The 19,096-nt window shown below is 40.0% G+C and overlaps 1 protein-coding gene and 1 long non-coding RNA gene across 5 annotated transcripts in view; one reads left to right on the top strand and one right to left on the bottom strand.

The window, feature by feature from the left end:
* Positions 1–244: 244 nt before the first annotated feature.
* LOC102403358 lies at positions 245–4,124 on the bottom strand. The gene is made up of 3 exons (XR_326046.3): positions 3,991–4,124; positions 1,369–1,440; positions 245–860 (listed from the first exon to the last, which is right to left on the bottom strand). It is a non-coding gene; the product is annotated as an uncharacterized LOC102403358 (long non-coding RNA).
* Positions 4,125–4,240: 116 nt separating this feature from the next.
* Positions 4,241–19,096, top strand: part of NUCB2 (nucleobindin 2) — a 47,484-nt gene continuing 32,628 nt past the window's right edge. For 2 of the 4 annotated variants that reach the window (XM_025266717.3, XM_006041190.3), the window contains exons 1-2: positions 4,241–4,385; positions 9,516–9,669. The gene's annotated coding sequence lies outside the window, so the exon portion shown is untranslated. Of the gene's footprint in view, positions 4,386–9,515; positions 9,670–10,724; positions 10,866–19,096 lie in introns of those variants that run through there. The other 2 variants (XM_006041189.3, XM_025266716.2) reach the window with 2 other exon arrangements.

Here is a 19,096-nt window from a genome sequence, read left to right on the forward strand (position 1 = left end):
CGGCCCATTGGCACCCCATTCCAGTACTCTTGCCTGGAAAATCCCATGGATGGAGGAGCCTGGTGAGCTGCAGTCCATGGGGTCGCTGAGGGTCGGACATGACTGAGCGACTTCACTTTCACTTTTCACTTTCATGCATTGGAGGAGGAAATGGCAACCCACTCCAGTGTTCTTGCCTGGAGAATCCCAGGGACAGGGGAGCCTGGTGGGCTGCCGTCTATGGGGTCACACAGAGTCGGACACGACTGAAGTGACTTAGCATATCCCAAGAACTTAATGAAGACATGGAGCATGTAGTGGAGTCCTTCGTTTCAATTCAAAGACAAATTAACTCATTAGCTTCTGTGGTCCTACAAAATAGGTGAGCCCTGGACCTTTTCATCGTGAAAAAGGGAGGGACTTGCCTTTTCCTAGGAGAGGACAGCTGCTATTTTGTTAATGAAAAGGGCATAGTCCAGGGCAGAGTCAAAGAACTTAGAATTGAATGCTACAGAAAAGAGTTACAAAACCTTTACAGTCCCCAAAACCTGTTCCAACAGGCCCTCCCTTGGTTGCTCCCTTTCCTGGGACCACTGGTACTTATCATTTTATTCCTCTTATTTGGACCCTGTCTCTTCAATCTGTTTCAAAGGTTTCTCCAAGAACTGACTCGGGCCATCTCTTGAGACCAGGTCAAGACCATTCTTCTTCTCAAGAGCCTCATCCCAAGCTCAGGAAAAGGAGACCCTGGGTCCTAGGACGATCCTCTGTTCCAGACCCAAAACCGTCACCCCTATCGAGCAGGTAGTAGCCAGAGAGATACAGCGCCCTTTCCCCCATTTTTTATGATTTCAGGATCTGGAATGAAGGAGTCTTTGGGCCTAGAAAAGAAAACAACAGTGTCAAAGGCCCTCGCTGAATCATCTAACTTCAGAGAAAACAAAACCGAACTTTAGGTCTCTCCCTGATGCTCCAGGCCAGTTGTATCTAACTGAGACTTATCACCCCCTGCCCAGGGGATTTATCACCCCCTGCCGAACTACAAATGCCATCTCAACTAAAGAATACCCAAAACATCCCACCTGACTAATGTTTCCCTTATCACTTCCACAAACCTCCCTTTAAATATGAAGCCTCCCTGACCCCTCTTGCACTCAGCCTGGTCGTTAGGCTGCCTGTCACTCCTCCTTGCCTGAATAAAGGTAACCTACTTCCATTGAGGTCGTCTCTCCTTCTTTTCTGCCTCGGCCTGAACTATACCTTACAGGCAGTTGGGTAATTTGGCCCAAGGGCCATAGTTTGCTGACCACTGACCTAGACCGTATAAAACTACTAAGTCTTGGTGCCCATGTAGAGTGTACTGTTGTTTTCTTCCTTCAGATTACTTACCATCTCTTATAAGTATTACTGCCTCCCTCTCTTCCATTCTAAATGCAATGAGGAACTCGGCCAGGTGGGACCCTAGAAAAAGAGAGAAGGGGAAAGTAGAAGTATTGAAAAACCAGAATCCCCCTGACACCTTTTTGTTTTTTCCTGGACGACCCAAAGTATGGAGGTAGGCTTCACATCAGCTGGTTCTCTGGAGTTGTTTCCCTTCCATTTTCTCCTGGCCTCCAGTAAACTCATTTTGAGCTTTTCACCTGAGTCAAGAAAAATCATGCAATGATATTTTATCCTTGCTTAGACCAGGTTGAGCAACAGCCCCTTGATGGCAGTGACAGTGTGAATCAGAAAGGAGTTCAGAGGTAACAGGTTGCAGGCTTGTAGGGATGGAGGGGCAGAGAAATGATGTCTATGAGCATCTCTTCTCTAACAATTTACCTACATCATTTGAACCTTATAGTAAGTTCACTATTATGATCCCAGGTTGCAGATAGAGAAACTGATATCAGTATTTTATCCAACATTAATATATGGGCTATGGGCTTACTATGTGCCAAGCACCCCTTTGCTTTACAAATACGAACTCATTTAATCCTCACCTGTTTATGAAGTGGGAACTATTATTGCCTCCATGTTATAAATAAGGAAGCTATGCTATGGACAAAGGTTAAGTTACTTGGCAGAGAACACTCAACTAATATAGAAGCGGGTTTTTAATTTAGGCAGGGTTGGGACCTAGTTTTGACTCCAAAGCCTTGTTTTCTTCCTTGAACAGTGCAGTAGTGTGTTCTTCCGTCCTTCTTCCCATCAGGAGATTTTCCATTAGTGCCAAAGCCCCAAGTTTGGAGTTTTACCTATTAAATAAAGTAACATTTCCTTATAAGTCCCTCAGCCCATAGTTCCAGGGTTCATGATTAACGTTCTTATTTTTCTCCATCACAAAAGCATCTTTACTAGTATAGATGCTGTTGCCTGCTTTACAGGCACATGACATATTGAAATATCTTCCTTAGGGATCTCTCCTAATCCTGAATCTTGCTGTTTCATCTCTGTTTGCCCTGTTTTCCTGTTTTATTCTTCCTTCACCCCAGAATATTGCTGAGAATATTGCTGACGTCTCAGTCACCCAGCTATGGTTCTTTCTCTTTTCATTGTGTTGTTGGACTAATCCAATTTCTTATTTTCCATTGGGTTACTAGATAATAATAATAAATAATATTTATCTTGATAATAGTGTAGAAGATTACCAGATCTTTCAGGGCTTCCCCTTAAAGGGTTTATCTCAAATGTTAGGGCTTAGATCAAGCACAGTGTGTTTGGCCCTGTGGTAGATAATGGGTAATAAAAATGTGGAAGATACTTCCTGCTTTTGATGTATTCACAATTCAGTATTTTCCACAGAGACGGGATGTGGCTTGTCTCCTAATCTAACACTAACATTGGTTACTAATTATATATTAATATTACCAATACCTTCACATTAGTATTTATATTTTTCAGATAGAGATGAAACACTACTATGGTGTAGTGTTCCTACACCATAACTTCTTGAACTCATTTCTTACTCCAGTGCTTTCATTCTTCAATCTCTCCATCAGAACTATGATTATTTTCCTTGCATTTGCCTCTGCTATTAAACCTTCAGTGGAGGCAGTCACAACATACTAGGACTTTCATGACAGTAAGGGAGATAGTTTGCGATTTGAAGAAAAGGGACAAGCACTTCCTCCTGAACCTTAAAATAAGCTGAATTTCTAGGTATTGTTCTTCACGTACAGATGAGAGTTGTGTAAGAGTAGAGATCACCGGTCTTGGAATCTAGAGAGCTGAATTACAGCCCTGGCTCAGCCACTAACATGAGAAGTACTAACATTTATAGAGCACTTACTATGTGCCTGTCACTATTCTATTTACTTATGCTGTAAAGAGGAGGATACTATTATTATTCTCATTTTACAGACAAGGAAAGTGAGGCACACAGCGCTTAAGCGAGTCAAGGAATTGGTTTCACGTGGGCAGTTGGGCTCCAAATAGGTGATTTAGCTACTACCCTGTATTATTTCCTGATAAAAAGCAGCTAACATTACTAACATATGCAGCAGGTTCTATACTGGTTTTCTGGAATCTTATCTAAGCGTCACTAACAACTCTGAGATAAACACCATTTTTGCAAGCAAGAAAACAGCTTCAGAGAAAGATGCCATTACTTAGCAGACTCAATCGAAACCAGCCTCGAGGCTCCAAAAGTTTCTCTAATCCTCGAGCGACAAGTATCTTTGACGATCAGTTTCCCCATCTTTAAAATGATGGGTGTGGAGATGTCTTAGTTCTATAAGAAGGAGGGTGCGGAGAAAAGAAAGATACCGCAGACGGGTGTGAGAGAAGGTGAAACAAAAAGCAATCAAGCCACAGTGGCCCACGGCATAACAAAACCGGGGTAGGTGAGCTTACAAATACGGGTAAGATTCCCGCCAAGGAGGAGGCCCGGGGTATTAGACCCCAAGGAGGCCTGCGGGCGAAAATCGCCTGACCGCCTGACCAGTCTGGGCGCTGCCAGCGCGCACCGGCGGCCGAGGGCGAGGAGACACCTGTTTTTTTGTCCCGGTCGCGGGTAAGCACCTCACCCACCCTAATCCTGCTCCACAGGATTCTCCATGAAAGCCCAAGAAGGAAGGGGCGCGGCTTCCTAGTCCGCGCCGCAGAGCGCCACGTCCCTCTTGGCTCACCCTCCCCGAGGCTCCTACGCCTTAGAGCTTCACACCGCCCGCCTCCTAGCCCTCCGGCGCGGCCTGGTCTCCGCCCTAGCCAATCGGCGCCTTCCACCCTCCCGGTGGGACCAATCAGCGGCTGCCGGGGACCCGGGCTGTCGCCATGGCAGCAAGGAGGCGGGAGCGCGCCGTGGGTAGAAGTACAGTGCAGAGCCGGCGGCTGGGGGCTTTAGAGGCCAGCCTGTTCCCTGCAAGCATTCAGCAGGCGGAGCCTCGCGCTTGGAGACCCGGCTTCGTAAAGCTGGCGGCCTCAAGGTGGGTGAGGATCGGGAGGCTGGGGCAGGTCCTGAGATAAGGCTTAGTTCGCCTGCCCTGCCCCAGCAGTGAGGATGGTGGGAGCTCCACTATGGACGGGCACAGTGGGGAGTAGGTTCCAGCTCTAGCTGGAGGCGCTGGGTCCCTTTCTCCGTTCTACCCGCTGCAGGGCACCGGTGCTTTCTTTGGGGTCTATCAAGGGGCAGGCTCTTGGAGAAGAGCAGGCGAGGGTCGGTAAGTGCAGGACCGAGTCCCGGGGTGGGCTCCAGCCTGGCCTTGGCAGGGCGATGGGCGAGGGACGTGCTCACTGGTGAACAGGGTACACCTACCACTTCCAGGCTGATGCTCACCGCATCCCGCGACGCCGAGCTAAGCTAGGCCGGTGAATCCTGCTCTTCTGCCGGTTCTGTTAAGCCGGCAGCCGCTGACATCAGGAGAGGAGAAAGTTGGTGCCAGTTATGGTATTGTTTTCCCTAAGTGACAAATCTTTAGATGTAAGATGGTGGTATGGAGTTTGAGAAAGACGGTACTTTCTTGTTGCACCTGCTAAATGGTAACTGAGTGACTAAATGTGGTTATTGTTGTGGATGGTTCTGGGCAGTGGTTTTGGATGACAATTATTTTTATAAAGTTAAGTAAGAGAGGAAAAATGAACTTGAACCACTGAACCATTCTCGTTTCTTGGAGACAGAAACCTCTTGAAAGTCTCAAAGTGTCTACCAAACTCCTAAACTGGATAGTGTCCATTTGCACAATTGAATAAGAATGCTGCCATCTAAGCCTTTTATTAAAGCTATTAAATCCATGGGTGAATATGAACACCAAACTATGTATTACTTTCGTTAGAAAAGGGAGGAGGAGGGAAAAGAGAGGTTAAATGCAATTATATCTGATTGTCAATTTTGTTTGAAGGAAATTGTGGATTTTCCTTATAAGAACTGAATTGATGAGATGGTTGCTTTCAGGAATGCATGAAAAGTAATATGATTAGTTGTATAATAGATTTGGATCGGGTAGCTTATAGTGGTTTTTTGTTGTTGTTGTTGTTGTTTTTAACGGCCTACTTAAGTTACTTGTTTCTTACTATCCTTCCTCATGAATTCGGTTGAATAGTGTGAGGCAGTCTCCAGATTCTTGCATCTTGTCCCTCATAGATAGTGCCTTGGATTAGTTCAGATTTAAGCCAAGTTGTATTTCTTGTTTTATAAAATTTGAAAACTAAGTTCAACAAATGTTGAACAAACAGATATTTCAACAATTCTTCCTCAGTTAGTAGAGTCCAAAGTTTAAGAAAAAACATGGAAATTTAGAATTAGAAATGAAATATCAAATAATTAGGGTGTTCACCCTATGTTAGGGTGAACATAGGAACTCCTGTTTCTCATCTTGGTCTTGAAACTCCCCATGATCTGCTCCAGCTTTCCAAGATGAGTGAAAAATTCATTTGTCTCCTTGTAGTTATCCATGTTGTTCTCCATCTATTCTAATTTTATCTGTTTTGCAAGGGTGGAGTCCATGTTGCATTTACATATCTCTGATTTCCTGAGTTATTTATTGTTTATACCACACATTTTGTATATACCCTTTCAGTATGCTTTTTGCCAAGTTGGTTTGTGTTCTGTAAATACCAGTTAAAATGACTTGCACAATTAAGGCAATAAAGGTATGCTTCAAAACAGCGATAATTGATTATGGGCACTAATATAGAGTATCAGTAGCATGCTCAATACCAGTGTCTTTTTATTTGGGGGCACATTATATACCTCCTAGACATACCAAACTAATTTTTGTGTTATTTAGAATATGCACTTTCTAAGTGTTTTCCACTTTCTAAGGACCGTTTGGATGACTGAAGTGTGCAAAATACCCTTTTAAGTATTGGGTAGCTGGAGGAATCAAGTGTAAGATTTAAAAATGTATCAAAAATATTTCTTAAAGTAAATAATCCTCTAAGTACTGTGAGTAATTGAGTTGACTATATTTGACATGATAGATGATTAGCTTTTTAAAAATAATTGAAGGTCTAAAGTGGGGAAACTGTTATTCTTATGCTTAATACATGCAGTTAGTTTATAGACTTTAAAAAACAGGCTTCTAACAATTTAAAATAATTTATTCAAGGAAAAACCTTGATAACTTTAATGATTAATCTAAATTTTCTAAAACTACCACAATCTGGTAAAAAGTGTATTTCATTAGAATTAATTCTAAGGGCCAGATTCCAATCCTGGCTCTGCCAGGTGATCTTGGCCAAGTCAATTAACTTCCTTGTGCCTTAAACCTTTTATAAAAGTAAGATCTGAACCGAACCACTTCTAAGATCATTTCTGGTTCCAGCATGCTCTGATTTTAAAAATCTAAAGCAACCTAATGAAAAATTAAATGGCAGCTGTATTTCTTTTATTTTTTGGCAGAATTTTTTAATATATTGTATTTTAGTTATCTGAAGTACAGTTCAGTTGAGTTCAGTCCCTCAGTCATGTCTGACTCTGCCACCCCGTGGACTGTAGCATGCCAGGCCTTCCTGTCCATCACCAACTCCTGGAGTTCACTCAAACTCAGGTCCATTGAGTCAGTGATGCCATCCAACCATCTCATCCTCTGTCGTCCCCTTCTCCTCCCGACTTCAGTCTTTCCCACCAGCAGGGTCTTATCAAATGAGTCAGCTCTTTGCATCAGGTGGCCAAAGTATTGGAGTTTCAGCTTCAGCATCAGTCCTTCCAATGAACACTCAGGACTGATCTCCTTTAGGATGGACTGGTTGGATCTCCTTGCAGTCCAAGGGATTTTCAAGAGTCCTCCAACACCACAGTTGAAAAGCATCAATTCTGCGGCGCTGAGCTTTCTTCACAGTCCAACTCTTATATCCATACATGACTACTGGAAAAACCATAGCCTTGACAAGATGGACCTTTGTTGGCAAAGTAATGTCTCTGCTTTTTAATATGCTGTCTAGGTTGGTCATAACTTTTCTTTCAAGGAGTAAGCGTCTTAATTTCATGGCTGCAGTCACCATCTGCAGTGATTTTGGAGCCCCCAAAAATAAAGTCAGTCACTGTTTCCACTGTTTCTCCATCTATTTGCCATGAAGTGATGGGACTGGATGCCATGATCTTTGTTTTCTGAATGTTGAACTTTAAGCCAGCTTTTTCATTCTCCTCTTTCACTTTCAAGAGGCTCTGAAGTATAGTATGTGTAAATGATGAAGACATTATAATTTTAATAAATTTAAAAATTTTGCTGTTGCTTTTATGTTTATTGAATATACACATGAGCAATGGTATTTGCTTTTCAGAAACTCATTATCAAGCATGCTGTATGGGTTGGGAAGAGATAAATTAGGAGTTTGAGATTAATACACACATTGTTAATTATAAAACAGATAAGCAGCAAGGACCTGCTGTATATCATAGGGAACTATATTCAATATCTTAATAACCTATAATATAAAATAACCTGAAAAGAATATACATATATGTATACCTGAATCACTTTGTTGTGTACCTGAAAGGAACACAACATTGTAAATTAGTTAGTTATACTTCAGTTTTTAAAAAGAGTTGATTTAAAAAAAATTAACACTATAGCCATCTGTTAAGATTGAGAAAAAAGGCAAAATACTGGTTTTCTTGATTGGTGTCCTTTTCTACAGATACGAGCATCAAAGACACTAAGATCTATACTGATGTCTTGATACAGGGAAGGGTTAGAATACAGCTCAGCTGGTCATACATCTGATGTTTTATTGTGAATCTCACTTTCCTATTGACTGTCACTTTCAAATGGAAAAATGGAGTTGAGCCGTAGGTTGGCTTTTGCCCTTTTCGCTGCTGCCATGGAGAAATTTAGAAGCCATCTGTTTTTCTCCACCCCACCCCTTTTCTCTGTCGGAATTCTGACACTGACAGTAGGTTGAAGCAACCCAAGTTTCTTGACTTGAAGGAAGAAACCTGGGTCTCTTTCAGAAGCTTGATTTTAATGTCAGGGAGGAAGAGATTGTACTCTTCTTTTGTGGGTTGTATTTTTTTCATTGACCTGCATCAGGACTTTGGCTGTGGCATGCTCTAGGGAGAGCTCTAACGTGGCCTTTCCAAAAAAAATGACATTTTAAGGTTGTATGTCAAACTGGCTTATTGCTGTTTAAGTTCGATGACTTTGGGTGTTTACAACACAGATTTTTATTATTTAAATATATAGATATTAAATTTTCAAGACAGGAAGGGCATTACTGTTTATGAAGCATTTACTGTTGCCATGTACTGTGCTAATTCCATTGTATTCATTCTTATTTTCATCCAGTCAAAAACTTATGAAGAAGTATTAATTTGATTTATGGATAGGAAAATCGAGACTCAGAGAGTCAAGTAGCTTGGCAGTAAATGGGAGTGGTTAGGATTCAATCTGCAGTTTATTTTTGACCATGCTAATAAAAGTCATGTGCCTTTCCAACATAAGTTGCATATGATCACTCTCCTGCTTAGATAATTTTATGTTAACTATAGTACCATGAAAAGAAATAAATATGTGTTCTTAAAATTTGAAGATATTTTATTTCCTTATTTTCTTTATATACTGCTTAGAAATAATTGATTATATTCACTGGTGAGTTTGCAATATAACTGCCTTATATTTTACAGTTGGGTGGTGTGCTTCAAAAAAGAATTTGAGATGTTGTGCTTTATTACTGATCTCTGTATTTAAGGCATGGGCTAAGCTTAATTTTTAAAAGTGGTAATAAGAGTAAAAAAGGATTCTAGGTAAAGATTTTAAGAAAAAATCCAGTTAAGGATTGAATGGGGAAACTTAGAATGTATATTGAAGTCTCATTGAAGAGGAAAAAATAAGCTTTTAGTTTGAACTTTTCTAAACTATTTAAAAGAAGAGCAATATGGTAAAACCTTGGCATATAAATAAATACCTTTGCTTATTTTGGTCTTTGATTCTATTTGGATAATATATTTCTTTTCCTTCCCCACTGGGATATGATATAGACTCCTTCCACAGTATAGAAATGTTGGCACCTTTTATTTTCATAGAATTTGACACATATATACACTATAATGTGCCACTACCACTGTAATAAGCCTAAATTTATGTTTATGTTTATTTTTATTTATTTTTTATATTTAGAACCTGTGAAGAGTCAGTTCTTGGTGAAAAAGCATTGAGACAGGAGCCAGACCCACCTCTTCACTAATTTGATATTGTGCAAGTCATCTTACCTCTCTGGATCTCAGTTGCCTCATCTGTAAAAAGGAGATAGAAATTCTTTACCTGTTTGAAGGTAAGTGATCAGTTAAGAGGGCTTCCCAGGTGGCTCAGTGGTAAAGAACCCTCCTGCCAGTGCAGGAGATGTAAGAGACATGGGTTTGATCTCTGGGTCGGAAAGATCCCCAGCCTGGAGGAGGGCATGGCAACCCACTCCAATATTCTTGCCTGGAAAATCCCATGGACAGAGGAGCCTGGCAGGCTACAGTCCATAGGGTTGCAAAGAGTCAGACATGACTGAAGCAACTTAGCACACTTGCACGATCATTTGAGAAAGCAAAAATGAAAACAGACTTAGTGGTGGCTTAAACATAAAATATTTATTACCTCATGTAAAGTAATTCTTAAAGTAGGCAATCTAGGATAGTTGCTTCATTAAGTTGCCAGGGACCTAAACTTTTTCCAGTTCTTTGATCTGTTATCCCTAAAATGTGGCCTTGGTCCTCATAGTCCAAAATAGCAGCCAGAGCTGTATCCATCAAAGCAAAGTTCCAGGTAGCAAGGCAAAGACAAAGAAAGATGCAACCTCTCCCTTTAAGGAGATTATTCTGAACCAAAGGAATTATCCTTTGGTTATAATAATAACCAAAAGATTATCCTGAGCCAGGGAAGTAGGGAAATGTAGCTGAATGCATGGTTGCCTTGAATAAAATTGGGCTTTTGTTATTGCAGAGGAAGGGAAGATTTGGATATTGACTGGCAAATAAAAGTGTTTGCACAATATGAATTTTTTTCTCTTTCATCCCTGAGATCTGTGTGCTGTGATAAGCACTCAAAGAAGCTTCAGTAATTTGTCATGTCAGAGTTTTAAGTTTGGCCATTATCTCCAGAAGGAAATAACTTTCATCTAACAAACTGTTTTTCTTTTTTTATGTTTATCCCAGGATTCACTGTAGAAGGCTTTCTGTCTTAATTGGGTATTTGTTCTGGTTATTTAAAAAAAATTATCCATAAATATTCAATAGTAGATGTTTGTTGTATAGCTAACATTTATTGAGCCACTTGCTTTATGCAAAGTACTAAAAAGACATATAAGTTATCCAAAGAGTTGCTGCTGCTGCTAAGTCGCTTCAGTCGTGTCCGACTCTGTGCGACCCCATAGACGACAGCCCACCAGGTTCCACCGTCCCTGGGATTCTCCAGGCAAGAACACTGGAGTGGGTTGCCATTTCCTTCTCCAATATCCAAAGAGTACCACATAATAAATCATCAGTAAGTAAATTTATGTTGAAAATTGTTATTCACCTTAAGATACTTTTAAGTTCAATGTTGTCATGCAAGGAACATTGTTGCCTTTGTTGGTTAAAAGATGTTGTGGTTTTGTGTGTGTGTTTTTTTAACCACTCAACTGTTAACTGTCTTGAAATTTCCTTTTACTTAACTACTCTCCCTTGCCTAACTTACTTAGGTATACCAGTATTTTATTTCCTTCTAGAAGTTTTTGGATAGAAGTGAAGTGAAGTGAAGTTGCTCAGTTGTGTCCGACTCTTTGTGACCCCATGGACTGTAGCCCACTAGGCTCCTCTGTCCATAGAATTCTCAAGGCAAGAGTACTGGAGTGGGTTGCCATTTCTTCCTCCAGGGGATAGTCCTGACCCAGGGATTGAACCTGGGTCTCCCGCATTGCAGTCAGACACTTTACAGTTTGAGCCACCAGGGAAGCCCAAATATACCCTATACTTGTCACATGAAATGCTTCAATTGCCATTTTATCTGTAAAGAAAGTGAATTGAAATAAAATTTTGAGAAAAAGAAACCGAAATTTAGGGAATGGAAATTGGTGAGGGAAGAACTTAAAGATTCAGTCCATCATTTAGGGATATTAGAAAGACTATAAGGAGCATTTAGCATTGTAAGTCATCTGACTGAAAATATCTTATTTGCTGAATACAATTTTAATGCCTTAAATTTTTTTCAATTAATAGAAAGAATAATGCTATATGTTGTTTTGTAAGCAGCTTTTTTCAAATTGCAATTGTTTACTTAATAGGCTGCCTTCCACATTGGATTGAAAACCCTACGAGGGTAGAGACCGTGTCTATCTCACTTATCTTTGTATCCAGCATAATGTCTGGAATATAGTAGGTACTTAGTTAAGTGTTTGTTAAATTAATAAATAACAGATAACAGAGTAAAGAAAATATACTTCAGTTCAGTCTTAAACTTAAGAGCAATAGGAGTAAAAGAAGGAGGTTGGAGGGAGAAATCAATAAATGAGGAAGGAAGAGAGACTGTTGAAAGCAAAACGAGACAAACCAGTTTCAGTTTTCTGTATTCTTCACCCTTCTTACCCACGACCATTCTTGTTAACCACTCAGGATATTTGTCCCTATAAGCAAAACAGGAAACACACACACACAGACACCCCTACCCACTCACACCCACACCCACCCATCCACACCCACCCCAGGTAGGCTTAATCCAGATCATTACTGGTAAGAATCAGTAGTTGAGAAATGTGCCTCTGTGTATGAATGGGAATTTTGTTTTGGTGGAGACAGGGAAGAATAGAGAAGCTTATTTTTAGGACTTGGAAATTGAGGGAAATTATTTTGTATCTACTGAATGTTAGGAGAGGCTTAAGAACTCTGTTTATTTTGTGCTTTTGCTTAAGGCTCTAATGCCTTTGGAATCAGTGCTTTCCATGCTATCTTGAGATCACTGCCTGATTTAGAATTTTACATTATCCTACTTTATTTTTTCTTCTTTTTTTTTTTTTTTCCTTATTTTATTTTATTTAACTTTACAATATTGTATTGGTTTTGCTATATATCAAAATGAATCTGCCACAGGTATACATGTGTTCCCCATCCTGAACCCTCCTCCCTCCTCCCTCCATTATCCTACTTTAGAGTGTTAATTTCAGCCTATCCTGGTTTGGATCAGTCTACTGTGTCAACCTCATTTAGCCCAGTATTTTCTCTTTAGGTCTCTGTTCTTATGGACAAAGAGGTTGATAAAAGAAAGGAGAAGGCCATTCTTACTGATCTGATAGTGGAAGAAAAGTATCAATAAATTAGTTTCCTTTTTTCCGCATTGCCTCTCTTTGTCACTCATCTCTCCTTCTTTTGTATGGACATTTGTATATTACTGGATTCACGAAAATCTGGAAACTTGTCTCTGACACATTTGACATTATCTTGGCATTTAAAGAGATTTTTATAACATTACTTTTATACCTAATGAGCTAGGACAATGTTCATTTCTTTTGTTATGATAACAGTTAACTTTTATTGAGGCTTTATTAAGGAGTAAATGTTTTAATTTGTTTTAGGCTCCAGTAAGTTAATTGTCCTGATTATTTATAAAATAAACACTAAAAGATTCAAAATTAATAGAAGGGAAAAGTATATTTAAAAAATTCTTCATCAATCAAAAGCAAAATTTAAATACAGGCAAGAAAGGAAAGGAAATAAATAGTAAAGAGGCAGGGTACATAGAAAGCCCCCCAAAAGGTGGTGTTTCATTGACTCTAAGACTCCATTTGTTGCAGGAAGGAGAACCTCTACCAGGGCCCAAAAGTGGGCTGTTATCTAGCACTCAGAAACGAATTGCCTGAGGAGACGCATGAGCTGACAAAGCAAGAGATTTTTTTGGAAAGGGAACCCAAGGGGAGAGCAGTAGGGTAAAGGAACCCAGGAGAACTGCTCTGCCACGTGGTTCTGAGTCTTGGGTTTTATGGTCATGGGGTTAGTTTCCGGGTTGTCTTTGGCCAGTCATTCTGACTCAGGGTCCTTGGTGACACGCGCATTGCTTAGCCAAGATGGATGCCAGCAAGAAGGATTCTGGGAGGTGGTCGGACACGTGGTATCTCCTTTTTATCTTTCCTGAACTCTTCTGATTGGTGGTGGCTTATTAGCTCTGTGTTTGTTACTAGGACCTCCTGTCCTAAAACAGCTGATGCAAATGGTTACTATGGTGCATGGCTAGGGTGCAAGGTTTCAGTCAGCGTGCTTCCCCTAACACACTGATATTAAGACATACCATTTTATACCATATAGAATACATATTGCCCATAAAACTGAGTTCTTTATCACTTAGAATTTCATTCTGTGCTTTTAAGATACATTTAAACATACAGATTTTTCTTACATTGCATTTGCAGATACATTAAGAAATTTAAAGAAGCTAAACAAATCAGTTAAGGTATTTTTAAGACTCTTTCACATTCATAACCTAAGTCTTCTGAAATGCTTCCTTGATTCAGAATTGTGACTGTTTGTGTTTTCCCACCAGAGAAGGCAATGGCACCCCACTCCAGTACTCTTGCTTGGACAATCCCATGGGCAGAGGAGCCTGGCAGGCTCAGTCCATGGGGTCGCTGAGTTGGACACGACTGAGCGACTTCACTTTCACTTTTCACTTTCATGCATTGGAGAAGGAAATGGCAACCCACTCCAGTGTTCTTGCCTGGAGAATCCCAGGGACGGGGGAGCCTGGTGGGCTGACATCTATGAGGTCGCACAGATTCGGACACAACTGAAGCGACTTAGCAGCAGCAGCAGTGTTTTCCACATGACATTTTCCTTTCTACTGTGGAGAGTGATGGTGATTTAATTCTAGGAGTTTCTTTAAAACCATCTGCCTGAAATTTTCTTCTAAGCTTCTGACCTTCATTTTGCAAGCTTTGATGCCAGTGCATTCCTGAAGATGATCATCATCTTACAAGCTTTGATGCTGGTGCTTTTCAAAAGATGATGATGGGAAGTTGTCAGATTCACCTTCTTTCCCCAGTCCCTCCATCAGTGGTTTATTTACCACTGAGGGGTTACAGTTTGTCTAGACATGGCATCAGAAATAACATCCAGTTGGGATACCTTTCAGGCAACCTGTTCTTCAAATATTCAGGTATGCAGCCTCAGAATGCATCCAGAACTAAACTCACGCACTTGAAAGGCTACTAAAGGCTCTTGGACATTCAAGCCAACTTTAGTTAACTTTCCTTTCTTAGCCATAATCCCTCTTTTACATGTATAGTAACATTTTTGAGAAATTCTTCTGTAGTTTAAATTTTAATATGGCAAGAACTTTTGCCATAGATGCCTATGCCAGTGTTACTGCTGCTGCTGCTCCTAAGTCGCTTCAGTCGTGTCCGACTCTGTGCGACCCCATAGACAGCAGCCCACCAGGCTCCCCCATCCCTGGGATTCTCCAGGCAAGAACAGTGTGCTATTTCTTGTGTAACTCATTCTTGGAGTATCAGTTTCTTTAGCACCTTTAGCATTACTGTATCATTTGGAGACCTGTAAAAGGGCATCAGGATTTTTTCAGCATTTCCTATTGACTAAATACATCTTTGTTATTTTTTCCTCAAAATTACTTGGAAGTTATGTGGCTTCTGTTCAGTGTTGGCTGGAAGTCTCTGACAAGTTGACTTTGGTCATGAATCCATCAAATCAGTCTTATATTCTATATAATTTTTTTAATTGGAGACATAGTTTCTGCTGCCTTCATTTGCGTTGTTTGGCTGCTTATAAATAATCTTGTTCTATCTCAAAATGTAAGGTAGTTTTGTCTATTTGTGAGTATCTTCCTGTCTGTAGTCAGGTGAAACACTTAGATGTTCCTTTACAAGAAAGTGTAAAGCTGCAATTATTCCTTTAACATCAAATATTTGCTTTACTAGTATCAGCTACTTCATTTCTATGTTTACAAAATAGCTTTCTCTTTTTTTGGCCAGAAGGCTTGTGGCATCCTGTTTCCTGAACAGGGACTGACCCTGGGCAATGAAAGCCCAAAATCCTAACCACCAGTTGTCGTCGTGGTTCAGTTGCTTCGTCGTGTCCTCTTGGTGAAGGCATGGTCTGCAGCACGCCAGGCTTCCTGTCCTTCACTGTCTTCCAGATTTTGCTCAAACTCATGTCCATTGAATTGGTGATGCCATCCAACCATCTCATCCTCTGTCGTCCCCTTCTTTTTCTGCCTTCAGTCTTTCGCAGCGTCAAGGTCTTTTCCCATGAGTTGACTCTTTGCATCAAGTGACCAAAGAATTGGAGCTTCAGCTTTAGCATCAGTCCTTCCAAAGAATATTCAGGATTGATTTCCTTTAGGATTGACTGGTCAAACCAGGCCACCAGGGAACTCACCCAAATAGCCTTTCATTTTAATGCCAAATCATAATTTAATCCTTTTGAAGATGTATTAAATGGCAATTAAATTCAATTTGTGAGAGACCAAAAAATGCAAAAACTCAGTCTAAAGTAATGGCAGTAGAAATAGCTATAATAAAGTTCATGTATGTGCTGGCAGTAAAGATTATGTTGCTACTGCCACTTAGTCAACCACTTTTTAATGTTCTGTTAACTGAAAAACACTCTGATTTCTGAGATGTTAAACTGAGGAATTAAGTTCATTGTCAGTAATTTGATTAAATATAAACAGAGAAAATATTCTAGTTGGAAAGATTGTTATGCTGAATTTTAAGAAAGTGTGTGAGACTGTGTGTGTGTGGGTGTGTATGTGTATCTACACACTAATCAAAAGAAAACTGGTTTAAAAATTATCAAAATAGACTTTAAGGCAAATTAGGATATAAAGGTCACTCAAATGTGAAAAAGATTAAATCTACCAGAAACCTAGAAAATCTTGTTTGTGTACATTTAAAAACACAGCCTCAAAATATTTAAAGGAAAATGGACAGAATTATAAGGAAAAACAGATAAATCCAAAATTAAAGTGCAAGATTTTCACTTTTCTAGTATGATAATAGTCATCTTATCTAGACAAAAATGATTAAGAATGTAAAAACTGGATAATTATGAAAAGTTATAGAGCTGAGCTAATTTTAAAACTTACATACTTTTATAATAAATTATGCCTGAAAATTATAATTGTTCCTTTTTTAATGTTCACATTTCTTTTACAAGCTCAGGTTTTTTGCTCCATTTTTCATTACTTTAAAAACAGTTGAAGTATGATTCACATATCTTAAAATTCACTCTTTAAAAAGTGTACAGTGTCTCACACTCTGTCCGAAGTGTGAGACGTTCCTGGCTTTACTTCATTTTTACTATATCTAGACAGGAAATTTTATTGGTAGTTGATTTTTGTGTTCTTTGTATCCTACCACCTAAATCTTCTATTTGATCTACCAAGGTAGTTTTCAGCTGGCTGAATAAGCAGTGTTTGGTTTAAAGGCATTTATAAATCATATAGCTTAATCATTTCTTACAATTGGTGTGAATACAAACAATTTTATTAGTATTTCTGATAATGTAGCAGAAAAGATCTACACTTTATTCAATGGAATTAACTAATAATAGAATCTAAGAGTGTAAATAATACTGAGGTCTAATTGAATTCTCTTTTAAAAAATTCATTATTTTAAAAAATGAGGAAACAAGCAGGGAAAGTTAATTGACTGATCTGTGATCACATAGCAAGTGGATAGTATATACACCTAAATTTAATTTGCCTTACTCTTCTTAGGTGTAACACCTTTTACAAAAATTGGAGTATAATTGCTTTACAATATTGTGTTAGTTTCTGCTGTACTACAAAGTGGATCAGTTATATGTATACATATATCCCCTCCCTTTTGAGCCTTCTACTTCCTGCTAGTGGTAAAGAACCTGCTTGCCAATGCAGGAGACTTAAGAGATGTGGGGTTTGATCCCTGGGTCATGAAGATCCCCCAGAGAAGGAAATGGCAACCCACTCCAGTATTCTTGCCTGGAAAATTCCGTAGACAGAGGAGCCTGGTGGGCTACAGTCGATGGGGTTGCAAAGACACACGACTGAAGTGACTTAGCATGCACGCATTCCCTTCCCCTTGAGCCTCCCACCTCCCCCGTCTCATCCCTCTAGATCATCACAGAGCACCAAGCTGAGCTCCCTGTATTAGAGAGCATCTTGCCACTAGCTGTCTATTTTACACGTGGTAGTATCATCCATTTTTCTTTTCCTTGAGGATCCAAATTTACTTTTCAAATAAGCATTCTCTTTGTCTCTCATTGCAGAGGAGGTTTGTGAATAACAGAGCTAAGGGAAGCAGTATGTTTTCAAATGTTAGCTGCTTCAGAACCACCTGTAGAGCTTGTTAAAATAGACTTTGCACCCCCACCCCCACCTCCCTCAAAGATTCTTTGATTTAGATGATCTGGAGTAAGCCCTAATAATTTGCATTTCTAACAAATTCCCAAGGGGTGCTGGTGCTGCTGCCTCAGGGACCACCACGCTTTGAGAATCGCTGCTTAAAAGCAGACATAGGCTTTGGAGTCAGTCACTCCCAGGTCCAAACTCTGGATCTACCACTTACTGCCATGTGATCCAGTTCAAATTTTTTAACTGATATATTTCAGATTCCTGTGCTTTAAAATGGGAATAATAGTATTTATTTCACAGGGCCATTGTAAGAATTAAATTAATGTAATAAAAAAATTTAGCATACTGATTAGTATGTTGTGTGTGTGTGTGTGTGTGTGTGAAAGTTGCTCAATCGTGTCCGACTCTTTGCGACCCCATGGACTATACAGTCCATGGAATTCTTCAGGCCACAATACTGGAGTGAGTAGCTGTTCCTTTCTCCAGGGGAGCTTCCCAACCCAGGGATCAAACCCAGGTCTCCCACTTTGCAGGAGGACTCTTTACCAGCTGAGTCACCAGGGAAGTACTTAGTAGACATTCAATAGATGGTTTCTGTTGTTATTTATAATAAGCCTAGGACTCAGTTTGGAGAAGGCAGTGGCAAGCCACTCCAGTACTCTTGCCTAGAAAATCCCATGGATGGAGGAGTCTGGTAGGCTGCAGTCCATGGGGCCGCTACGAGTTGGATGTGACTGAGCAACTTCACTTTCACTTTTCACTTTCATGCATTGGAGAAGGAAATGGCAACCCACTCCAGTGTTCTTGCTTGGAGAATCCCAGGGACGGGGGAGCCTTGTAGGCTGCTGTCTATGGGGTCACACAGAGTCGGACATGACTGAAGCAACTTAGCAGCAGCAGCAGCAGCAGGACTCAGTTAAATGTTTATGTACCATTAACTCATCCACTGTTTTAGAGCAGATGCTCAGAGAATTTTTGTCACTTTGAGATGCTATCAGAACGCATGCACACAGACATTTTCATATACACACATTCCTCCATGACTCTCTTCATTTTATGATAGACTTAAAAGAAGAATGAGAGAGTAGAAATGACAAATTGGTGAAGCGATTCCACTTCCAAGACTGTATTTAACTAAGGTTTATTTTCATTACTCTCAGGCTTCTATTGTGTATTGAAGTAAAGGTAGACGCTATAAGAAAGGGCATATTTAACAGCATGCAACTTAGCTTCCAGTTGCTAAGCAGAACTGTTTATTAATGTATGTGCTGTATGGTGGGAAAACGAGAGCCTGAGGAACATGGGAGATGAACCCAGGGTGGAGGAAGGAGTCTGTGTGAAAGAGTCTTTTAAACTCTGGATTTACTGTATCAAGTGATAGCAGTCACAGTTCCTGGTGG

This window comes from Bubalus bubalis, chromosome 16 (genome assembly GCF_019923935.1).
Source record: "Bubalus bubalis isolate 160015118507 breed Murrah chromosome 16, NDDB_SH_1, whole genome shotgun sequence".
Lineage (NCBI taxonomy): Eukaryota > Metazoa > Chordata > Mammalia > Artiodactyla > Bovidae > Bubalus > Bubalus bubalis.